The sequence below is a fragment of the Polypterus senegalus genome, chromosome 2 (genome assembly GCF_016835505.1).
Source record: "Polypterus senegalus isolate Bchr_013 chromosome 2, ASM1683550v1, whole genome shotgun sequence".
Lineage (NCBI taxonomy): Eukaryota > Metazoa > Chordata > Cladistia > Polypteriformes > Polypteridae > Polypterus > Polypterus senegalus.
This window is the reverse complement of record NC_053155.1, coordinates 191,202,730-191,227,246: the sequence shown is the minus strand read 5'-3', so window position 1 is coordinate 191,227,246 and position 24,517 is coordinate 191,202,730.

Sequence of the window (24,517 nt, the reverse complement as noted above, 5' to 3'; positions counted from 1 at the left end):
AGGTCAGTGTTCACGACTCGACCATAAGAAAGAGACTGGGCAAAAACGGCCTGCATAGCAGATGTCCAAGACGCAAACCACTGTTAAGCACAAAGAACATTAGGGCTCGTCTCAATTTTGCTAAGAAACATCTCAATGATTGCCAAGACTTTTGGGAAGATGCCTTGTGGACTGATGAGACAAAAGTTGAACTTTTTGGAAGGCAAATGTCCCGTTACATCTGGCGTAAAAGGAACACAGCATTTCAGAAAAAGAACATCATACCAACAGTAAAATATGGTGGTGGTAGTGTGATGGTCTGGGGTTGTTTTGCTGCTTCAGGACCTGGAAGGCTTGCTGTGATAGATGGAACCATGAATTCTACTGTCTACCAAAAATTCCTGAAGGAGAATGTCCGGCCATCTGTTTGACAACTCAAGCTGAAGCGATCTTGGGTGCTGCAACAGGACAATGACCCAAAACACACCAGCAAATCCACCTCTGAATGGCTGAAGAAAAACAAAATGAAGACTTTGGAGTGGCCTAGTCAAAGTCCTGACCTGAATCCAATTGAGATGCTATGGCATGACCTTAAAATGGCGGTTCATGCTAGAAAACCCTCAAATAAAGCTGAATTACAACAATTCTGCAAAGATGAGTGGGCCAAAATTTCTCCAGAGCGCTGTAAAAGACTCATAGCAAGTTATCAAGCGCTTGACTGCAGTTATTGCTGCTAAGGGTGGCCCAACCAGTTATTAGGTTCAGGGGCAATTACTTTTCACACAGGGCCATGTAGGTTTGGATTTTTTTTTCTCCCTAAATAATAAAAACCATCATTTAAAAACTGCATTTTGTGTTTACTTGTGTTATATCTGACTAATGGTTAAATGTGTTTGATGATCAGAAACATTTTGTGTGACAAACATGCAAAAGAATAAGAAATCAGGAAGGGGGCAAATAGTTTTTCACACCACTGTATGCCCACCCACCATCACATTTCTGGCTACGCTACTACTTCTACTACTAGTACTAATAATAATAATAATAATAACACTTTACATGTAAATAGCACTTGTCTCACTACTCAAAGCGCTCTGTGTGTAGGCAGGATTACAGTGTGTGTTTGTGTTTTTTCTTTTCTTTTCTCCTGGGCTATGAAATGCTGCTTCAGTTTGTCCCTGAAAAACTGTGCCCCTGCCAAATTTTTTTCATCAGCTGCCACTGTCTACCGAGGGTTACTGAACACTCAGTGCTACCATATTTAAAATAGAAGTACTGGTGTCATTAATGTCAATGTCAATTTATTTATATAGCACATTTAAAACAACATTGAAATGCTGCGGCCAAAGTGCTTTACAATAATATAATAAAAGAAAAGCATACAATTAACATGAATAAGATAAATAGAAATAAATGAACATAAATAAAATAAATAATAAATAGAAGTAATGTTACATAATCACAATGAGGAAACTATCAGTATTACTGAAGGTCACAGAAAGCAAGTGAATAGAAATGTCTTTAATCTTGTTTTGAACAGTTTAATTCTATACGACTCCTTTATGTAATGAGGTAAAGAGTTCCAGAGGCGAGGAGTAGCAGCTCCAAAAGCCCTGTCTCCCTTAGTTTTACACTTGGTACGAGGGACAACAAGAGACAAATGACCAGAAGATCTAAGCACTCTGGATGGCTGGAATAAAACACACAATTCGGATAAATAGGCAGGGGCAAGCCCATGTAAAGATTTAAAAACTAGCAATAAGATTTTAAAATCAATTCGAAAACTAACCGACAGACAGTGTAAAGAAGCTAATATTGGAGAAACAGAATCAGAATTTCTTGCCCCAATCAGAAAGCGAGCGGCAGCATTCTGGACCAACTGTAACCTGTGCATCAGGGATTTGCTAATCCCAGAATACAGCAAGCTGCAGTAATCAAGGTGAGAAAAGATAAAAGCATGAGTAGCTTTCTCAAGATCCCTTGAAGATAAAAAAGGCTTGATCTTACCTAATAGACGAAGCTGGAAAAAGCAACTCAACTACAGAATTAACCTGTTTCTCAATAGAGAGATTATTGTCAAAAATAACACCAAGATTGCGGACTTGAGGTTTGCAAAAGACAGAGAAAGAGCCGAGAATTCCAAGGCCAATTTGGGCTTTAGCAGATGGACCCACTATAAGCACCTCTTTTTATTTTGATTCAACCTGTGAGTACGGGAACATAACAACACACAACTAAAACGACGATTAAATGTAAAGAAAACACCATAAAAAAAACAAGAACCAAAGTGAACATTAGTGCAAGAAATGAAATCGCCATTTATAAAAACCCCAAACTAGCAAAAAAATAATGAAATACTACACTGTCACCTCACCCCTTCCCCTAATTCCTTGTTATCTTGAGTAGTGTTTTGTTATTTTTGTTGTTGACAATGTTTTTGCTGATCTTTCTTTTTCATTCTTTTTGTTTGCTTCTTGTTAATTACTATTTAATAACAATTATTTAATTATTATTACTGTATACACGGGCTCCTTACTAATCACTGAGATACCGAGTTGTTGTCTTTGACCTGAGACTCCCCTTTCCTATCTTTTCAAAACTGCAGATTAATTTTTGAAAGGTTATTTTTTTGTTAGTTGTTGACATTTTGCCTTTTGTATTTCTAGACTTTTTGTATTTGTTCACTTTTTAGTATATTTAAACCTATTTTGTACTTTTGTCTCTTTGTACTGCTTGGTCTGTTTCATAGTTTTGGCCATATGTATTTCTTTGCCTTTACTTTTGGGATTTTTGGCCTTGAGAATTACTTAACATTTTATTTACTGTTGTATTTTTGCCTCTTCGACTCTTTGAATGATCTTTAATCAGTTTGTTTCAGTAAATAGTAATTCAACCACTTAAGCTAAACTATGTTTTATGGACCTCCACTTTCTGATCTATAAATATAATAAATAATATATATAAACTAGCAGAATACCCGCGCTTCGCAGCGGAGAAGTAGTGTGTTAAAGAAGTTATGAAAAAGAAAAGGAAACATTTTAAAAATAACGTAAGATGATTGTTAATGTAATTGTTTTGTCATTGATATGAGTGTTGCTGTAATATATATAGACGCAGACACACACACACACAAACATATATATATATTAATATACATATATACGCATATATATACATATATATATGTATACACATATATACATATACACATATACATATACAGGAAAATACCCGTGGTTTTCAGCAGAGAAGTAGTGTGTTAAAGAAGTCATGAAAAAAAAAGGAAACATTTTAATAATAATGTAACATGATTGACAATGTAATTGTTTTGTCACTGTTATGAGTGTTGGTGGGATATATATATATATATATATATATATATATATATATATATATATATATATATATAGATATATATATCTGTCTATCTCTACATATATACACACACATATACATACAACTATATATATCTATGTATTTATCTATTTATCTATATGTATATATCTATCTATCTATCTCTATATATATACACACACATATACATACACCTATATCTATCTATCTATCTATCTATCTATCTATCTATCTATCTATCTATCTATCTATCTATCTATCTATCTGTCTATATGTATATATCTATCTATCTATATAATCTATCTATCTATATCTATATATCTATATCTATATATATACATATATCTATACTAATAAAAGGCAAAGCCCTCACTCACTCACTCACTCACTCACTCATCACTAATTCTCCAACTTCCCATGTAGGTAGAAGGCTGAAATTTGGCAGGTTCATTCCTTACAGCTTCCTTGCAAAAGTTGGGCAGGTTTTATATCGAAATTCTATGCGTAATGGTCATAACTGGAAGCTGTTTTTCTCCATTTACTGTAATGGAGATGAGCTTGAACGCCGTGGGGGCGGAGTTTCGTGTGACATCATCACGCCTCCCGTAATCACGCAGTACATAAAAAACCAGGAAGACCTCAAAAGCGCTGAAGAAAACATGCATTATATAATTGAGAAGGCAGCGAAACAATAAGAAGCGAGCGAGTGACATATACAACCATATTCATGAGTTCTGCTACTTCGGAAACAAAGCACGATGTAAACCTACACTTTAAATTAAGTTCATATAAAGGCTTCCGCTGGCATTTGTAATTTAGTGCCTGCCCATATAAGGCCGTCCGTCCGTCAGCGGCAATCCAATAGCAAACTCCCACTAAATATTCACGGGTGAAGGACTGTGCTTATGGAGAGGAAGATGAGATTGTCAGGGTGGTGTTTGACACAAACTCAGCGAAACTGCGAGAGAAAGTTTTAAGTGCCAGGACTAAGGTAACATTAAATACAGCCATGGACATAGCACGAGATGGCACCAGCACAGCTGGGAACCTTCGATGCATGTACACCGAGTGGCTCACGTGAACTGACGCAGTGCACAGATAAAAGCAACAGTTCCAAAAGCTGAACATAAACCGAATTACACAATTGAAAAGGCAGCAAAAAATATGAAGCGTCTAATACATACAAGCATATTCATAAATCCAGCTACTGCGGAAACAAAGCACACGTTGGAAAAAGTCAATGTCCCGCTAAAGGAAGACAGTGTAAAAAAAACCCATGCATGCAGTGTGTCAGGTCTCAGATAAAGAAGAAGACGAGCTGTTTATTGATGCAGTAAGAAACGAATGGATGAATGAAACCTGTCATCTTTACAACGATTGACAAACACGGAATGTAACTTGAACAGAACACATCCTACAAATACGAACCTGATTGAAAGAAATAATGATAATCAAATCCTTGATGACAGCAACACTCAGTAACACTCACAAAACAAATACTGTATATTGACAGTCATGTTACGTTATTTTTAAAATGTTCCCTTTTCTTTTTCTACCTTTTTTAACACACTACTTCTCCTCTGCGATACGCGGGTATATATATATATGTATATATATATTCCGATCTACATACTCGAATAATGGATAATTTATTCGCCATCAATGATTGTTTTGGTAAAGCCATACTCAGTGTATTCATTAGATGAACGGTAAAAAGTAAGAGCGAGGGAGGATGACTTATTGAGGCATGCAGGCTGTAGTGCTGCGTCAACTCTATCTGAATTGCGATCACATTTGAAAAATATATCTTTTCAAGTTCTATTTAGTCCATATGTGTCAAACTCGAGGGGCGCGGGCCACATCCGGCCCGGCGTGTAATTATATCCGGCCCGCGAGATCATTTTAAATACTGTATTATTGTTATTAATGGCCGGGTATATGAAGCGCTGGTAACACAATAAACTACAGATCCCATAATGCAAGCGCTTCAGCTGCCTTGCGAACACTTACGCGTTAATCAAGTCTAGCTTATGATGCTGCAAGTTATTGCGAAGCTAGCTCACACGATGCTGAAGAGAAAAGTTGATTCTGAAAATAGAGCCTTTAAAAACCGATGGGAGGCTGAGTATATGTTTACTGAACCCGTGTGTCTCATTTGTGGAGCTAATGTGGCTGTAATTATATCTAAGACGGCACTATGAGACAAAACATCACGGTAACCTGAAAGACCTGAATGCAATGCAGAAGATACAGAAAGCAGAAGAATTAAATAAGAATCTGACACTTCAGCGGACGTTTTAACCCGTGCACAATCACAAAGTGATTTCAAGTGAAACTGCTTTTATGGGAGACACAAATGCACCAGTGCAACTTGCCCTACTCTTCCTGTTGCCAAGTAATGTTGAACCAAGTCGTCACTACGCTGTTCCCAAATACGCACTTTGCTGATAAACTGAGCGGACTGAGTTTGCACGGCGCTTTGGTGACTTTGAAGAACAAAAAAAGTCCGTCTACATGCGGCTCGAACCTTGTGCATGTTTGGTAGCACATATCTGTGTGAGAAGCTCTTCTCAGTGATAAAGACTAACAAAACAGCACACAGGAGTCGCCTCACTGATGAGCACCTGCAATCCATCCTGAGAATCTCCACAACACAGAACCTCACACCAAACAGAAACGAACTTGTTGCCAAAAAAGATGCCAGGCGTCCAGCTCTGATAAAATGACATATGAGCAAAGACAACTGAATGATTTGATTTGTTATTGCTGAAAGGAACACATTTTATTTATATTTCCTGGTTTTGTTATGCAGCATGTTCATATTTGAATTTGTATAATTTTGACAGGATATATTTTTATGGAGAGCAAAATATTATAAGTTGTTTAAGGTTTGAGTTGATTTACTCACGAATAATATTCCTGTCTGTTTTTACCATTCCTACCAAAGATATTTCTGTCGACTAAATAAAAATTCCTTCTATTTAAAATTTAAATACAACTTGAACAAATACGATAGTTCGTAATATCCACGCAGACTTGCACGTAAGAGCGGGAGTTATCCGTTTTAACAAGCAGCGTATTGCACTGATACGAAATAGCTGTGTGTGTATATATGTAGATATGTATGTATATATATATGTTTATATATGTGTGTGTGTATGTATATATATATATGTATTTGTGTGTATATATGTGTGTGTATGTATGTATGTGTGTATGTATATGTATGTGTATATATGTAGATATATATGTATGTATATATGTGTGTGTGTATATATATGTGTATATGTAAAGATATGTATATATATATATGTTTATGTGTGTGTGTGTAAATATATATATATACTAGCAAAATACCCGCGCTTCGCAGCGGAGAAGTAGTGTGTTAAAGAAGCAATGAAAAAGAAAAGGAAACATTTTGAAAATAACGTAACATGATTGTCAATGTAATTGTTTTGTCACTGTTGTGAGTGATGAGTGTTGTTGTCATATATATTGATATAATTACACGCCGGGCCGGATGTGGCCCGTGGCCCTTGAGTTTGACAAATATGGACTAAATAGAACTTGAAAAGATATATTTTTTGAAATGTGATCGCGCACATACAGTATTTGTTTTGTGAGTGTTACTGAGTGTTGCTGTCATCAAGGATTTGATTATCATTATTTCTTTCAATCAGGTTCGTATTTGTAGGATGCGTTGTGTTCAAGTTACATTCCGTGTTTGTCAATCGTTGTAAAGATGACAGGTTTCATTCATCGATTCGTTTCTTACTGCATCAATAAACAGCTCGTCTTCTTCTTTATCTGAGACCTGACACACTGCATGCACGTTTTTTTTTTTTACACTGTCTTCCTTTAGCGGGACATTGACTTTTTCCAACGTGTGCTTTGTTTCCGCAGTAGCTGGATTTATGAATATGCTTGTAAGTATCAGACACTTCATATTTTTTGCTGCCTTTTCAATTGTGTAATTCGGTTTTTGTTCAGCGCTCTTTGGAACTGTTGTCTTTTATCTGTGCACTGCGTCAGTTCACGTGAGCCACTCGGTGTACATGCATCGAAGGTTCCCAGCTGTGCTGGTGCCATCTCGTGCTATGTCCATAGCTTTATTTAATGTTACCTTAGTCCTGGCACTTAAAACTTTCTCTCGCAGTTTCGCTGAGTTTGTGTCAAACACCACCCTGACCATCTCCTCTTCCTCTCCATAAACACAGTCCTTCACCCGTGAATATTTAGTGGGAGTTTGCTATTGGATTGCCGCTGACGGACGGCCTTATATGGGCAGGCACTAAATTACAAACGCCAGCGGCAGCCTGTCTATGAACTTAATTTAAAGTGTAGATTAACATCGTGCTTTGTTTCCGAAGTAGCAGAACTCATGAACATGGTTGTATATGTCACTCGCTCGCTTCTTATTGTTTCGCTGCCTTATCAATTATATAATGCATGTTTTCTTCAGCGCTTTTTGGAGGTCTTCCTGGTTTTCTATGTACTGCGTGATTACGTGGGAGGCGTGATGATGTCACACGAAACTCCCCACGGCGTTCAAGCTCATCTCCATTACAGTAAATGGAGAAAAACAGCTTCCAGTTATGACCATTACGTGTAGAATTTCGATATAAAACCTGCCCAACTTTTGTAAGGAAGCTATAAGTAATGAACCTGCCAAATTTCAGCCTTCCACCCACACGGGAAGTTGGAGAATTAGTGATGAGTCAGTGAGTGAGTGAGTTAGTGAGTGAGTGAGTGAGTGAGTGAGTGAGGGCTTTGCCTTTTATTAGTATATATATATATATATATATATATATATATATATATATATATATATATATACAACAACACTCATCACTCACAACAGTGACAAAACAATTACATTGACAATCATGTTACGTTATTTTCAAAATGTTTCCTTTTCTTTTTCATTGCTTCTTTAACACACTACTTCTCCGCTGCGAAGCGGGTATTTTGCTAGTATATATATATATATCTCCTTTGGGGTGCGAGCAGCTGTTGCTGGGGGTGCCAGAATCCATTGAGGAAGCAAAATTAAAAACATTATTTGTACAAAATCTTAATTTATCTATCCATTCCTAAATAATTAAATGGGCAGGCTATTTCGTATCAGTGCAATAGGCTGCTTGTTAAAACGGATGACTCCTGCTCTTACGTGCACTTAGTGCTGTGTGGGTATTATGAACTATCGTATCTGTTCAAGTTCTATTTAAATTTTAAATATAAGTAATTTTTATTTGGTCGACAGAAATATGTTTAGTAGGAATGAAAGTTAAATTTAATCATCATTGCATAAATTTTTCTTCACCATAGAAATTTAAAGACTAAATCCAACTTCCATTACTACGAAAGATATTTTTGGCGACTAAATAGAACTTACTTATATACAAAATTGAGCTATTGAGCTGTCGCTTGCCTGCCTGCCTGAATAAGTCACCCTGGCTTCGCTCTTACTTTTTTACCGGTCATTTAATCATGGCTAGTCGCGGAAAAATTATAACATGGAAGGAGGATTAAACTGAGTATGGCTTTACCAAAACAATTATTGATGGCGAAAAAAGTATCAATTATTCATAAAACTTCAATTGATCTTTTTTTCTACGTTAACCTCAAATTTTTTCATACTTCTACTCAAACCAATGGGGTGCGAGGGTAAAATGAATCGGGAAGCAGTGATATATATATATTGAATATATTGAAATATTTTTACTGTGAAATAATGCAAACAGTACGTGGCACGTGCTTCGCCCTAATATATATATAACTTTTAAGAATGCAATGTATAGTTTTGTCCAGGAGGAAAGCAATCTTGCCTGAAATCAATGGCAACCTTTTGTAGGGTCTGTCCCTGAGACTTATTAATTGTCATCGCGAAGCAGAGCCTTACTGGAAATTTGAGGCATTTCAATTAAAATGGGAGATCAGAGGGTATAACGGTGACGCGAGGAATACATTAAGTGTGGAGAAACTCTAGAGACAGCGTGTGTATGAAGTTGTATGAAGTATGAAGATTTTTCTGTGAGTATTTGGTGGCAGTGTGACGAAGTTGCTTCGGAAGATGGTGTTAGCCGCGGAGCTCAGGTCAGAGCGAAATGAGGTAAATGGGAGGGGAGATGATGACGTGACTCCCCCACCCACCTTAACTGTCAATCCCCCACAAACACATACCACTATATTTTACTGTTGGTATGATGTTCTTTTTCTGAAATGCTGTGTTCCTTTTACGTCAGATGTAACGGGACATTTGCCTTCCAAAAAGTTCAACTTTTGTCTCATCAGTCCACAAGGTATTTACCCAAAAGTCTTGGCAATCATTGAGATGTTTCTTAGCAAAATTGAGACAAGCCCTAATGTTCTTTTTGTTTAACAGTGGTTTGCGTCTTGGAAATCTGCCATGCAGGCCGTTTTTGCCCAGTCTCTTTCTTATGGTGGAGTCGTGAACACTGACCTTAATTGAGGCAAGTGAGGCCTGCAGTTCTTTAGACGTTGTCCTGGGGTCTTTTGTGACCTCTTGGATGAGTCGTCTCTGCGCTCTTGGGGTAATTTTGGTCGGCCGGCCACTCCTGGGAAGGTTCACCACTGTTCCATGTTTTTGCCATTTGTGGATAATGGCTCTCACTGTGGTTCGCATAGTTCTCAGTTACTTCTGTTCTCATTTGTTCCTGAATTTCTTTGGATCTTGGCATGATGTCTAGCTTTTGAGGTGCTTTTGGCCTACTTCTCTGTGTCAGGCAGCTCCTATTTAAGTGATTTCTTGATTGAAACAGGTGTGGTAGTAATCAGGCCTGGGGGTGGCTATGGAAATTGAACTCAGGTGTGATACACCACAGTTAGGTTATTTTTTAACAAGGGGGCAATTACTTTTTCACACAGGGCCATGTAGGTTTGAATTTTTTTCTCCCTAAATAATAAAAACCATCATTTAAAAACTGCATTTTGTGTTTACTTGTGTTATATTTGACTAATGGTTAAATGTGTTTGATGATCAGAAACATTTTGTGTGACAAACATGCAAAAGAATAAGAAATCAGGAAGGGGGCAAAAAGTTTTTCACACCACTGTATATGTAGCAAAGTGTAAAATGTTATCTATAATTTTATTTTTTTTTGTTATGAACTTCCCCAAAAAGAGTTGATCCCTGTAAATAGTTAATAGTATACTAACAATATAATCTGTTGTAGTACGAGCGTTAATTAGCGTTACACCTCACAACCTGCATGCACCATGTTTTTGGCTCTAACGCCAGATGCTCAGTGGACGCTGTAGGGGTAGTTGTGGTTTCAGTTTCTCTCCAAATTTTTTAATTTTTTCCATTTACTTTGTGTTAATAATTTATAATCAATTTAATTTATTATTTAATAGGCAGAGGGAAGAAGACGTTTATGTGAGTCTCTGTCTATTTCTTTCCTTTTGTTTTGCAAAGGTATGCCATATATATATTTTCTTTTATTTTCATTTGTTAAGAATATATAATTATAAAATTAGGATTTTTTTGTATAAAGCTATGTGTATTGTGAATAGTTCTCTTTGGAAAATTGGAGTAATTTTTTTGAATAGTTTTATATGTAATGTGTTTGTATAAATAATAAGTGCGGTGGACGCTGTAGGGGCAGAGGGAAGAAGACGTTTATGTGACGCTCTGTCTATTTCTTTACTTTTGTTTTGTAAAGATTTTCTGGAAGAGGAAAATAAAAGCTTGTGTTTTAACCCAACATGCCTACGTGACAATCATTTACACAATGCAGGGAAAGGCGGATTCCAGTCGGTTACATTTACATATGTTCAAGTATATACCATTTGTTCACGTTTTTGTTTGCTGTAAATACTTACCTCTGTCTTTATTCTTCAAACAAAATCTTATCTTCTCTATTATTCATATGTACGGTATCCTCTAAACACTTGATTCCTCTCGTATTCAAAATCTTTATCTACTGAAAATTTTTGGTTACTTCACTTGTGATGCTATTTCTACTCATCCATCAACCAGTGCGATTAGAACATCTGTTAGCATCATCTCACATCACTTAAAATAAAAATGATGCTCATCAAGGTATTCAGTCAATCATACATACTGCCCAGTGCTTTTTGATTGTTTTAGCTTAAGGATGTACTGCTCACATTTTTTTCTTTTCACTTGCTTGCTTACTAGACTTTCTGTATTTTGACTCCTGACCTTTAACTGTCATTTTTTGATTTGCTTACTCCCACCGGTCCTGCCTAATTCCACATCTATCTTAAACACTTTCTCATTTGACCTTGTCTTTGGTTGATACTATGCTTTCTATCTTCCTTCAGAACATACATTGATGTGAATGGCTGTTTTAATCTGGAGCTCATTACAAGAAAAAAAGAGTGATAGGCCTTCAAAATGCAGTCCAGAAACCACTGCTGGCCAGCCTAGAAGAGGTAATGTCCAGTTGTAGCCAGTCACTCACTACTACTTCCAGGCTTTGGCCTAGTAGGTCAGAAAAATGTGGATTGGCTTTTAAGCTGTTAAATGAAAATAGCAATAAAGTATTAAGGAAAATCAATAATGCCAAACAGAAATAAGCTTTCAGTGTTAGCTTTCAGAAAGAAAAATATTATATTGGGGGTGGCCAGCTCTGATCCTGGAGTGCCACAGTGGCTACAGGTTTTAATTCCAACTGTTTTCTTAAATAGCAAATAGATTTTGCTACTAGTTAATTCAATTTCAGTTCTTTAATATTTAAAACTCAGACCCTTTAAATCAACGTTGAGCAATGTTGGTCCTGGAGGGCCACAGTGGCTTCATGTTTTTGTTCCAACCCAATTGCTTCATGAGAAATCATTCATTGCTGAGCACTTATTGCTCAAGTGACATTTTTCTGCTTCATTTTAGTTGTCGCACTTGTTGAGATTTTGAACCCTTTTAATTACTTACAGTGGTGTGAAAAACTATTTGCCCCCTTCCTGATTTCTTATTCTTTTGCATGTTTGTCACACAAAATGTTTCTGATCATCAAACACATTTAACCATTAGTCAAATATAACACAAGTAAACACAAAATGCAGTTTTTAAATGATGGTTTTATTATTTAGGGAGAAAAAAAATCCAAACCTACATGGCCCTGTGTGAAAAAGTAATTGCCCCCTGAACCTAATAACTGGTTGGGCCACCCTTAGAAGCAATAACTGCAATCAAGCGTTTGCGATAACTTGCAATGAGTCTTTACAGCTCTGGAGGAATTTTGGCCCACTCATCTTTGCAGAATTGTTGTAATTCAGCTTTATTTGAGGGTTTTCTAGCATGAACCGCCTTTTTAAGGTCATGCCATAGCATCTCAATTGGATTCAGGTCAGGACTTTGACTAGGCCACTCCAAAGTCTTCATTTTGTTTTTCTTCAGCCATTCAGAGGTGGATTTGCTGGTGTGTTTTGGGTCATTGTCCTGTTGCGGCATCCAAGATCGCTTCAGCTTGAGTTGACGAACAGATGGCTAGACATTCTCCTTCAGGATTTTTTGGTAGACAGTAGAATTCATGGTTCCATCTATCACAGCAAGCCTTCCAGGTCCTGAAGCAGCAAAACAACCCCAGACCATCACACTACCACCACCATATTTTACTGTTGGTATGATCTGGTATGATGGTATGATATGGTCTTGGCAATCATTGAGATGTTTCTTAGCAAAATTGAGACGAGCCCTAATGTTCTTTTTGCTTAACAGTGGTTTGCGTCTTGGAAATCTGCCATGCAGGCCGTTTTTGCCCAGTCTCTTTCTTATGGTGGAGTCGTGAACACTGACCTTAATTGAGGCAAGTGAGGCCTGCAGTTCTTTAGACATTGTCCTGGGGTCTTTTGTGACCTCTCGGATGAGTCGTCTCTGCGCTCTTGGGGTAATTTTGGTCGGCCGGCCACTCCTGGGAAGGTTCACCACTGTTCCATGTTTTTGCCATTTGTGGATAATGGCTCTCACTGTAGTTCGCTGGAGTCCCAAAGCTTTAGAAATGGCTTTATAACCTTTACCAGACTGATAGATCTCAATTACTTCTGTTCTCATTTGTTCCTGAATTTCTTTGGATCTTGGCATGATGTCTAGCTTTTGAGGTGCTTTTGGTCTACTTCTCTGTGTCAGGCAGCTCCTATTTAAGTGATTTCTTGATTGAAACAGGTGTGGCAGTAATCAGGCCTGGGGGTGGCTACGGAAATTGAACTCAGGTGTTATACACCACAGTTAGGTTATTTTTTAACAAGGGGGCAATTACTTTTTCACACAGGGCCATGTAGGTTTGGATTTTTTTCTCCTAAATAATAAAACCATCATTTAAAAACTGCATTTTGTGTTTACTTGTGTTATATTTGAGTAATGGTTAAATGTGTTTGATGATCAGAAACATTTTGTGTAACAAACATGCAAAAGAATAAGAAATCAGGAAGGGGGCAAATAGTTTTTCACACCACTGTATTTTAGTCTTAAACAGCTGTATTCATTGTTTTAACTGCTTCTTATTAACAATAATTTGCAAATGACAAAAGAACCATGACACTTAGCCTGCCTTCATCATTCACCTTTAGTTTAATGAAGTATTCAGAAGGAAACTGCGGAGAATGTGAAGAATTACTCATCCGTTTTAGGAAAAAAATCTATGATTTAAAAATGAACTGACATGATAGAGTAAAAACACCAACAAGCCATGAAATGAAATAAGATTTGTTATTGGTGAGAACTGGCTTCTAAATAAGCAACTGAGTTTGAATAAAAATCTGCAGCCACTGCGGCCCTCCGGTTCAGAGTTGACCACCCTGGATTATACCATTATTTAAGTAACTATGTGATACTGATATTCTATTAAAATTAAGCAAACACTTATGTGAATTTTAGCATTTACCTTAACTTTCGAAGATTGGCTCTTACACAAGAGGAGGTCCGCCTCTTGGGGGTTTCACCGATAAAACACAAAAAACATAATGACATTTAAAGTACATAATACAGTAATTCTAAATATGACACAGTAATAATACTTTAAACATGGCAACTAAATCTTAAATGAACTATATTAAAAGAAATAATCATAAGAAATGACTCATGCTGAACAATAAACAAAAAAAACAAAGAAAAGGAAAACAAACATAAGCCAGGGAAGGAACACTAGCCATAACATAGCAATGGCCAAGTTAAAAAGAGAAAAATGTTTTGTAGATTAAATGTGATAATACCGCCATGTACAACATGATGACATCACTTGTACCATATTATAGCAATGCAAAGTGTCTAGCAAAGCAAAATGGTGCCATCCATACAACAAAACATAAAAGTAACAATAAAAAATTCAATCTTACTGCTGTTGTGGTTCAGTCACGGTCATTGCCTTGGATTATTGTTATTGATTGTGTATTAAATATTTTTGTGGTTTGTCACACATGTGCTCCATAGGATCACCTTTTGGGCCCACCTAAGGTATGTGGTACCATTCTGTGACAAGAGGGGGCGCGCTGTCGCTAACAGTCTTGTTTCCTTTTTCCCTCACAGCATCAAGAAACTTCCTTGAAGGCAACAGAACCAAAAAAGCCCTGTCCCTTCTAGTCACTCCAATATAAAAGAGAGGCGCTCCAGGAAGGTGGCGACTCATTTGGACCCATGCAACTGCCCTGTCATTATACTGCCATCGAGTGAATGTTTCATTGGAAGTTTTCTTTTTATTTGAATTAAATGCGGCTTTGCATGGTTGGCACCCCAATTATTTTTGGATTCACCGTGCCTTGTCATTCACCCAATTGCACGCTATTTATTAAGTTTCCATGTCTCTTTGTTTCTATTGTTTATTTTTTTCATGTGAACTATAGTCCTTTCACCTTGCTTTCTTTATTTTATTTATAAATTTTATGTTGCTATTGTGTTTTGTGGGTGGTACCCCAAGAGGTGGGACCACCCTAACATCATCACACCTGAGCCTCCCTCTGGCTCTTTGGGTCAGAGCTGAGAGAGCTCAGTGGTGCTGCATAGTAGCTTGTTTGGGGTTCTAGTAAGTATTGCGCTCCTTTATTGATTTTCTGCTTTTTAAATTTAATTAATTTCTGGTTATTGGATTCTTTCTTTCAAATTGTGTTTTTGGGACATTGCTGCTTAGGAATGCTTTTTGACAAGTTTTTAATTGCTTCTTTGTGTTATTTCTTTCTTTATTTATCTGTTTGTTTTTTGTGAGTGGTGATGCATTCCTAAATGTATTACCTCACCCCTGTATTCCACTGAGCAAGTGTGTGATTTGGAGAGCAGTGCTCAAAGAGTGAATCTTCCAGAGTTATTTTTAACACATTAAAGTAGCTTATGCCACTGTACATATTAATTTACCAAGCTGAATTGTGTGATATACTGTATATATATATATATATGTTTTATATGTATATTTTGGTCTATTATGGTTTTTTTTGTTTGTTTGTTTGTTTGTTTTCAGGATCATCCTTTGAGGTTTATTGTCAGTTTCAATTAGTTTTGACAAACCAAATCAAAAAAGGGACCTTCTTAATATTTTTATGGTTACTCCTAGATAACAAGGAGATCAGAAAGAAATAAAATGGAGATGTACTCCTTTGTCTCATGCCTCTCAGATTTTTCTCCTGATGAAAAAATACCCCAGTGGTCTAATTTATATTGATAGGCTCCAATTAGATCATAGCCATTCTGGAATTAAAGGCAGGAAGTATGACATTAGAGTTCAGGCTCTGAGGTTAAGTGCTTAAATCCCACTTCTAACACCATGTAACTATGAGCAATCACTTGACCTGAAAACAAAACAAATTGTATCTCAGATGTTGTAAGTCACCTTAGATAAAGGCATCAATCCAACAATAAGTAAAAAGTATAAAGAGATGAAAACAAAACCAAATATAACATGCTTTTCAAACCAAATTTTCAATTTTGACTCCTTTTGCTTGAGTTGCATCTCATGTCTCCTTTTTGTCTAAGGGGTATGTTGTCTAAATACTGACCTTTAAGTATTTTGACACTCTTGATATCCTTCTGTTATGAAACACTCTGACCTGTCATTGTTTACACATGTCTTAAACATCTATTATCATACACTTATAATTTCTGCATTATTTATATCTATCATTTATTATTTATTTATTATATTACATATCTATTGACTATATTTATGTATCTAAGTTGCAAATACCATACATTGCATCAATGTTCTTATTGCGAACTACACATCAATATTGCTGCTACTTCTTTGTCTTGATTTGCACAATGTCTTGTCTTGTTTGTGTTTTAATTTTAAATTTAAATATACATTTTCTTTCTATTTTTAATGTTTTTACACTGTGGACCCTGAGCTTCGCAATTTCGTCTATCTGTATACTTGTATATGGTTGAGATGACAATAAAGTTCACTTTGACTTTTGACTAAAGCTATTTCTCCTAAGGGGTTTTAGGAGCAACATCTGTGACAAAGTTGATTCCTAAATGAAATATAATGAGAATCTCTTTAAAGTCGCATGAGCTATCAAAGACATTTTCCAATGGGAAGTTAATTTTTATCCCATCTTATTTTTTGCAGGATACATGATGTGTCACACGATGATTTCATGAAAGTGACACTATAAAGATGGCAGTAGCTTTAGTATGGTTAAACAATAACATGAAATTGCCTGGTGTAGTTAGCATTTTTCAAAGCAGGTTCTAGGATCAGGGTTTGGTTTTTACACACGGTTATCATTTTGCCCTTTTTGATTCCTGTTTGCCTGGTTAATATGATCTCCCCATTCTGACATCTTGCCTGCCCCAACTATGTTTAGTCTGTGTTTATCATTTCCTTGTCTTTTCTCCTTTTCACAACAATTCTTGAAAACACACACATGCCCTTTAACAAACGGCATTTCATTTTGTACATTCTTGTGTCCACAATGTTGTATAATCAGACTGGGTTTAAAGATGCCAATTAAGTGAATGTGCACATCTTTAACGTGAAAACCAAAAATGAGGAGAGCATTCCAATTCCACACACACAGTGGCTGAGTTGGGACTCTTACCAGTTCTCCAAGGTTTTGTGAAGTTTCAACTGAAAACATTTGCTTACCGGGTAATTCTTTGTCTCTAATGCTATGTAAAATACATAAAGAGCAAAGCAGGAAAAATACATTCAATCAATTTGAAGGAACTGTAACACAAAGAGTGTTGCAAAGACCCCTACTGACAATGTGCATAATAAGAAAGACTTGCCCATTTGTTTTATTTATTCATTTAATTTTAATGTAATTAAATTTTAAAGGCAATGAAAAAGACACATCTATTTGATCCTATACTGAGATCAAAACACTGTGTTGCCTGAAGCATGAATGGAAATTCAACAGCAGAGCTGTCATTCTTTTTATACTGAAGAGAAAATGTTCAGGGAACAAAAAAGTGGTTTTGTACATTTTTCAAAAGTATTTCTCAGTAGAGCTTTAACAAAACACCAATAATTCTTTAGGAATAACAATGTAACGCATTATTTAGTTCAGAACAGACACCCATGTCTTCCATTGCATCCTTAACAATAACTCATTGTTCTCACAACACTCTCATTTTCCACCAGAATTGTGATGCTGTTTTCCATTTAGTTATGACATAATAGATAATGAACATAATTATAATAACAAGACTATAGGGGTAGATACCTTACTGAGTTTACATACAATATTTACAAATGCGTCAATCTAAACACCACAGGGTAAATGAATTTAGCGCTACAAAAATATTCAAATTACCTTACAGCGCAGTATGTGTTTTCTTGTTAAAAACTGAAGGACAACATATTCTTCAGTTTGAGGAAGCTTGTTGCTTTCATTCGTTTTGTTTAGCTACTTTTTTATTTAGACGATTACAGGGGTCGAGAACCTATCCTAGCAACCTCAGAACCAAAGCCGAAAAAACCCTCAATGAGAAGTCAGCCCTTCATTAAGGACAGTCACACACATTCATCCTCACACAAACCACAATCATCATTTCAAATCATCACACAAATGTGTTTGGGATGTGTCATTTGTGGTTGAAATTTAACATCTTATTAAAGAAAGAAACGTCCTCTAACAGGACAAATCAGTAATCAGGCAGCATCAAAAGCTGTTCATTGTATCTTTTAATTACTTCTCAGCGAAATGCCTTGGAGGGAGCATTCTTCAAAAGCAGTCTGGTACAGTATGGTCAGAACGGTCAGAGAAATAAAGAATGGAGGTTCATTTTAAAAACTGTTGAATTTACATACAGTGTCAATCAATGCATACATTTTACTCTGATTGGTTCATTTGTTTACACCCAAATGATTTATTTAAAATAAAGTCTATTATATTATATTCTGGCTCTTCTTATACCTTTTGAGATAAGCAACCACCCTTGACATTTCTGTGCATATAACAAATGTCCATTCTCGTTTATAGGACATCTGCTTAGTTATCTCTTAATCATCCTTCAGAACATTTTGTATATTACATCACCCTTTCTTCTGGTACATTATTTAATTGACCATATCAGTATTTTTTCCATAACCAATTCTTATATCTCAGTGTACATTTTGTTTTTCACTTGACCTTTATCTGGTTTGCTGGTGTGCCTGAACAGGTTTCTGACATTTATTAAGCCTTTATGCTATTTCTTTAAGATGAATGCTATGTTACCCTAAACTTATTCTTCCACACGCTTAACCTGAGTACTTTCAGAAAGTCCAGTGTAAACATTGAGAGACTGCAGGACTCTGAAATGGCCTTCATCCTACACAGAGAGGATGTTGTTTCAGTGTTTCAGCCACAGAGAAGTCATACCACTTAGAGCACCAAAAGGAGTATTTCCAGTGACCACACTGGAGATCAAACCCCCCGGAGTTGTCAGCAGTAGCAATTGACTGTGCTGAGCACTCTAATGTGCAAAGTCTTATGCACCCCGGACCCTTTGTATAAATTTTATCTTAGATGTTCATTTTCAGTCTTCTGCATTAAGATGTCAGTAGAAAACAGGAAAAATATAACTACAAAGATTAATTTTCCAAATATTAAATGTTACAGAGACCTTTTTGCATTTTGTTAGAGGAAGTAGCATATTAAGTAAGCAACCAACTTTCAGGTTCAAATTTAAATAAACAAAGATAAAAAACAGGTGCTATTGATCAATGACATAATGAACTGATTGGACCAAACAGATTAACTGAGACAGAAACAGCTGTTTAGAAAGAATCAAACTGGCTAATGGGCAACCAAACTAAAAGGTGAGGGTGTAGCAGCTTCCAGTTTAACCTTCAAATCATAAATTCATACACCCTGGCAACAAGACACAAGCTGTCCATCTTGCATTAGAGTCTTTCCCAAACAGACTTTTTTTGTACTCCTTCTATACCACCCAGTAATTCTTCATGTACCACCAGTGATACATGGTTGAGAACCACTGGCCCAGATGCACAGTGCTTCCAAGTTAGAGAAATACTGATATAAAAATGAAATCAGGCCCAATGAGTGAAGGGGTAACAGCATCAAATTGAATTCAGAAATATGTGTACAGCTTATGTATGTTCAAGATGGTGTCTGTGGAGCTGGAATTCTCCCAAGCCATGGTGGAAATTGAAAATGGAACACCCTGTAGGCTTCACAACACAGAACTGAGATTCACATAGGAGAATCCTCTGAATTTGTTAACAAGAAGGTCACACACAAGGTGATACAACAAGATATATATGACACATAAAGTGTCATGTGTTACAGCATACAAAAATTAATAATAGGTTTAATCTCCCCAGTCTACCATACAGGACAGCCCTCTGGCATGGAGGCAATCTTACAGATGAAGAATGTCCTGTGAAGTGTCAACCCATGTTCTTTCAACCTGGATTCACAACTGGTCAATGGCTGGTTGCTGGAGACATATCCAAGCAAAAATTTACAGGTTCCTTCCTCTTCCCAAAGTTAACAATAAAAATGCACCTCAAAAAAGTACTATCCCGGCTTGTGAAGGCCTACTATATAACCCCACTCCAACACTGTTAATTGCACATGCAATACACAAATACATCTACCAGGCATGATGGACACTTCACAGAGTACTGTACAGAATGTGGCAATAGCACTGACCTCTATTCCTGTAATGCAGTGGTTCTTAATTTATGGCTGTAAATGTCCAGGAGGGGCCACAAGAGGAATGAAAGTAATTATGTAATAGCAGCAAAATCACTAAAAACAAGCTACAGCAGTAGTGTAATACGTTTTAATGTGGACCTCCTCATCAGTAATCAAAACATGATGCATATGGAACACAATGACTGTCAGTTTTCTCAAAGACCCCTTTAGAGTGTATTTCATACAGTATATAAATTGTTTCTGTATAAAGTTTTGCTGGATTACATTTCAGTTCACCTCCACATTCCACATTATATCCCGATAAAGATCTGTTGGACACCCCACATATACACAGCTTATTCAGGTTTTAGGAATTCCAGGTGCTTATCTGCACAGCACAGTGCATCACAGCTATTCACCTGTAGATGGAACGGTGTCCTGGAGTGTGAAATCTTCAGTTAACAAAATTACTGCTTATAGTAGATCTTAATTTTCCTCTGACAAACCAGGATGAAAAAAATGTACAGGATTCTTTACAATTACACTTGCAACTTATTTTTAATATTGCACTCTTCACTGAGTGCAGACATAACACACTATGAAAAATTCTCTGTTAAAATTCAAATATAGGTTATACTAATTACTAAATACAGATATGGTGTACATATAAATAAACCTTTGTTGAAACACATGGAGAACAAGGTAGAAACGAATTAAACATAAATGTAAACCAACAATATCTGTTCATGAATTAACTGATGAACTATGGCCAGTTCACAATAGAGTAGATTAAAATTGTAAAAAAGAAAGTCAAAAACAAAGTCACAGTCCTGGAGACCTTGGCCAACTGGCCTCCTAACCCCTCCTAGGTTTTCTGTAGTGGAGCCTGTGCTACCCGTCCAATCTGATGAGAGGATCTTTCCTTCCCGATGATTCCAATACTTCTTTATCTGAAGTGACTTTTCCGTATGCAGGAGAGCAGAAATAGAAACAGAATAGTGGAAGGTTAGTAACAATTTATAAATACAGTATTGCGATGCTTATGTTTCTGTACAGATGACTAAGAACCAGAGATGCAGTATGCACAGATAATCAGCAGCTCTAGTCAGGGTATGCTAACTGAACTAGTGAGTCTTCAGCCAGGATTTAAAAACTGACACTGAAGAGACATCTCTTATAGTAGCAAGCTTAACATTCCATAGTTTTGTGACCATTTAACTAAAAACTCGACGTTCAACTGTTATTTTATTAATCCATGGAATCATAAGCAAGCTGGGATCTTGAGATCTTAATGTGCGCTCTCGTTTGTAACTAATGATAAATTCAGAATGGTAAGCAGGGCCTTGGCCATTTAAGGCTTTATATGTCAAAAAGAGGATTTTGAAATCTGCCCTAATTTTAAATGGGAGCCAGTGTAAGGATTTAACAACTGGAGTTATGTTTTCATATTTTCTAGTTCTTGTAATTAATCTTGCAACAGCAATTTGAATTAATGGAAAGCTGCATTAAGAACATTATGAATAGTCAGTGAATAACGCATTGCAGTAGTCAGTCCCACTAGAAATAAATGCATGAACTAATTTCTCAGCGTATACATATTTAGAAAACATCTTAATCTTCCAGCATTAATAAGATGGAAAAACATGTTTTGGATATTTTTGAAATGTGTGCTTTAAATGACATGCTAGTGTCACCTAAATTGCTTGCTGATTCTGTAAAATGAATGCTAATTCCAGCTGAGTTTAAGACTGACAGAATGTTGCTGTGGTCACCATCATTCCTTCCAATAGATAACATTTCTGTTTTTTTCTGTATTCAGAGATAAATAATACTCATCCGTCCATCCATCCATTTAGTAACTTACTGAAACAATTTATTAAGGCCAGCATCAGTGAAACATCATTTGGTCTAAAACAAATTTATAAGTTGTTGTCACCTGCATATGAGTGAAAAATAACTCTTAAAAGCATTTGAACTACAGAAACTCTTCACATTGAAAGTACTGTACAGTATTTCTCTCTTGCATAGTATTCCTCATTGCACTAGTAATTTATAACTTTAGTGCATCTATTTATTTTATAACTTAATGGTGAGAGGAGCAAAAATCAGTACAAATGCCACAGGATCTAGAGCTGCTTCAGTTAGCTTATAACTTAGGAATGGAAAATAATGTGGCGATGCGAAAATATCAAAGACTGAGAAGAGTCATTCATTGCAAGAACAGCTAGCCAATAAAATGTGTGCAATATAACATATCCTGGAGATCCACATGAAATGTCAGTATAAACAGAGCAAAGCAACAAAATGAAGAAATGACAGAAAGTGCGATGACATAGGAATAGACAGCAGAGACCAAGACACATAAAAAAGAAAGAGAAAGAGAGACCATTCCATGTCGAGAAACGTAATTTATGTATCATACTGAATGCTAAATCAAGCAGCCGCTAAGGATAACATCCATCCTTGACAATGTTTATTTTCAGTAAGTTTTTTTTAAGAATTACATCCAGTGTTTTTCCATTTTATTTTCTGTTATACTTTCTGCACTATTGCAGTATTATTGTACTTTAAAGAATGCAATATTGCTTTTACATTTCTATATTTTGTCTTACAATCTTGAGTAATTAAAATAAATATTAGGGCACCTAATGTGGGAAGATTGCAGCTTTCTTGGCCACAGGTTTATCAAGGCTGAGGGGTGGCACCTGAATAGGGTGGTAGAAGTAAGAGCCTGTTGGTTGGTAAATGGCACATAACCAAAAGGGTGTTGAACCTTTGTGTGCTGCGAGGACACCTATTTTTTGTTAGTGCTGGTGATAGCGAGTCCCGGTGTAGAATACAAAGAGTAACAGATTTTTGGCATCAGTCTTATACATACTTATGGGGAGTGACTGGTAATTTGGTATCACACATGTAATTGGGTGTGTATGTGTGTGTGTTAATTTTAGTAATTCTAGTAAACTTGGAAAATCTCACAAATCCCACAATAAAGCAAGTGGAAAGTGGCTGCTTGTAATGGCCCAACAAGGAAAAAGTGAAAAGAAGTCGACATGCCTCACTGTCATAGAGACCTTTAATGTTTTTAAATGATGCCAAAGATGTGACACTCTCAGGAAATGATAGGTCGACTTTCTTTTTAAAGCTGCACAGGTGTCGGTGTTGGCCACCCTTGGACAACTTACCTGATTGCCGCTATCCCCGACACGATGCTTTTGTCTTTTCCACCAACTTCATTGTTGTACAGTATTCGGACAGAAAACATATTTGCATTTTCACTGTGTTAAATGGAAACACTCCGATGCTAAAACCAGAGGAAAACAAAGCAGCTTCTGAATTTAAGTTATGAAAACATTTCTGCAGCAACTAATTCTGCATTCTAAAAATGACTTTGGATTTTTTATTTTCAGAAATATGTAGTCGTTTTATGCTTAATTGAGTTATACTTAAGCCCAGTGAGTAGTGAGCAGCTTTTGTTGTTAGCAAAAATTTCTGCCGTGACACATTTTGGATTCTGGTAATTATTGGTTGTTATTTGTCCCTTAGAAATGCCTAATATAATTAAGAGTTAAGAGTTAAGAAATGCATGCACTAGTAAAGATAATTTTTATTTAATAAAATCCAAATAAAACGGCAAATTGTGTATTATACTTTAAAAATGTCAGCAGTGTAATAGCAACAACTATGCTTTTGCTAATAAATGTAAGTTCTAAAACAAGTAGCTTTATCAAGACTGTAGCAAAAGCACAAATACCAAGGACTGTGCAGGGTGCCCTCACATATGCATGTGGTGCAAAGGTTGGAGGAATACAGGCTGAGCGCCACTCATGTAATGCGGCGGTGGTGTGAACTTTAATTAAATAATCTTTAATGCTGCCACTACTGCTCTTGTACTTTTCATCACAATTTTTGCCACACTGTATTATAGTATTTCATGTCAGTGTTTCTTTTTCAGTTTTCATTAGTGTACCTTCATTTCACTGCTGCCTATTTCATAATTGGCATGATAGCAAAGAAGTATACTACTTATGAGTAAAGTGCTTGACATAAACACAGCAATGTGTACTGACAAGCAATGGAATTGGCAAATGCCTAATGAGGAATGAGAGTAGACCTGCTGGGAGGAGAAAAG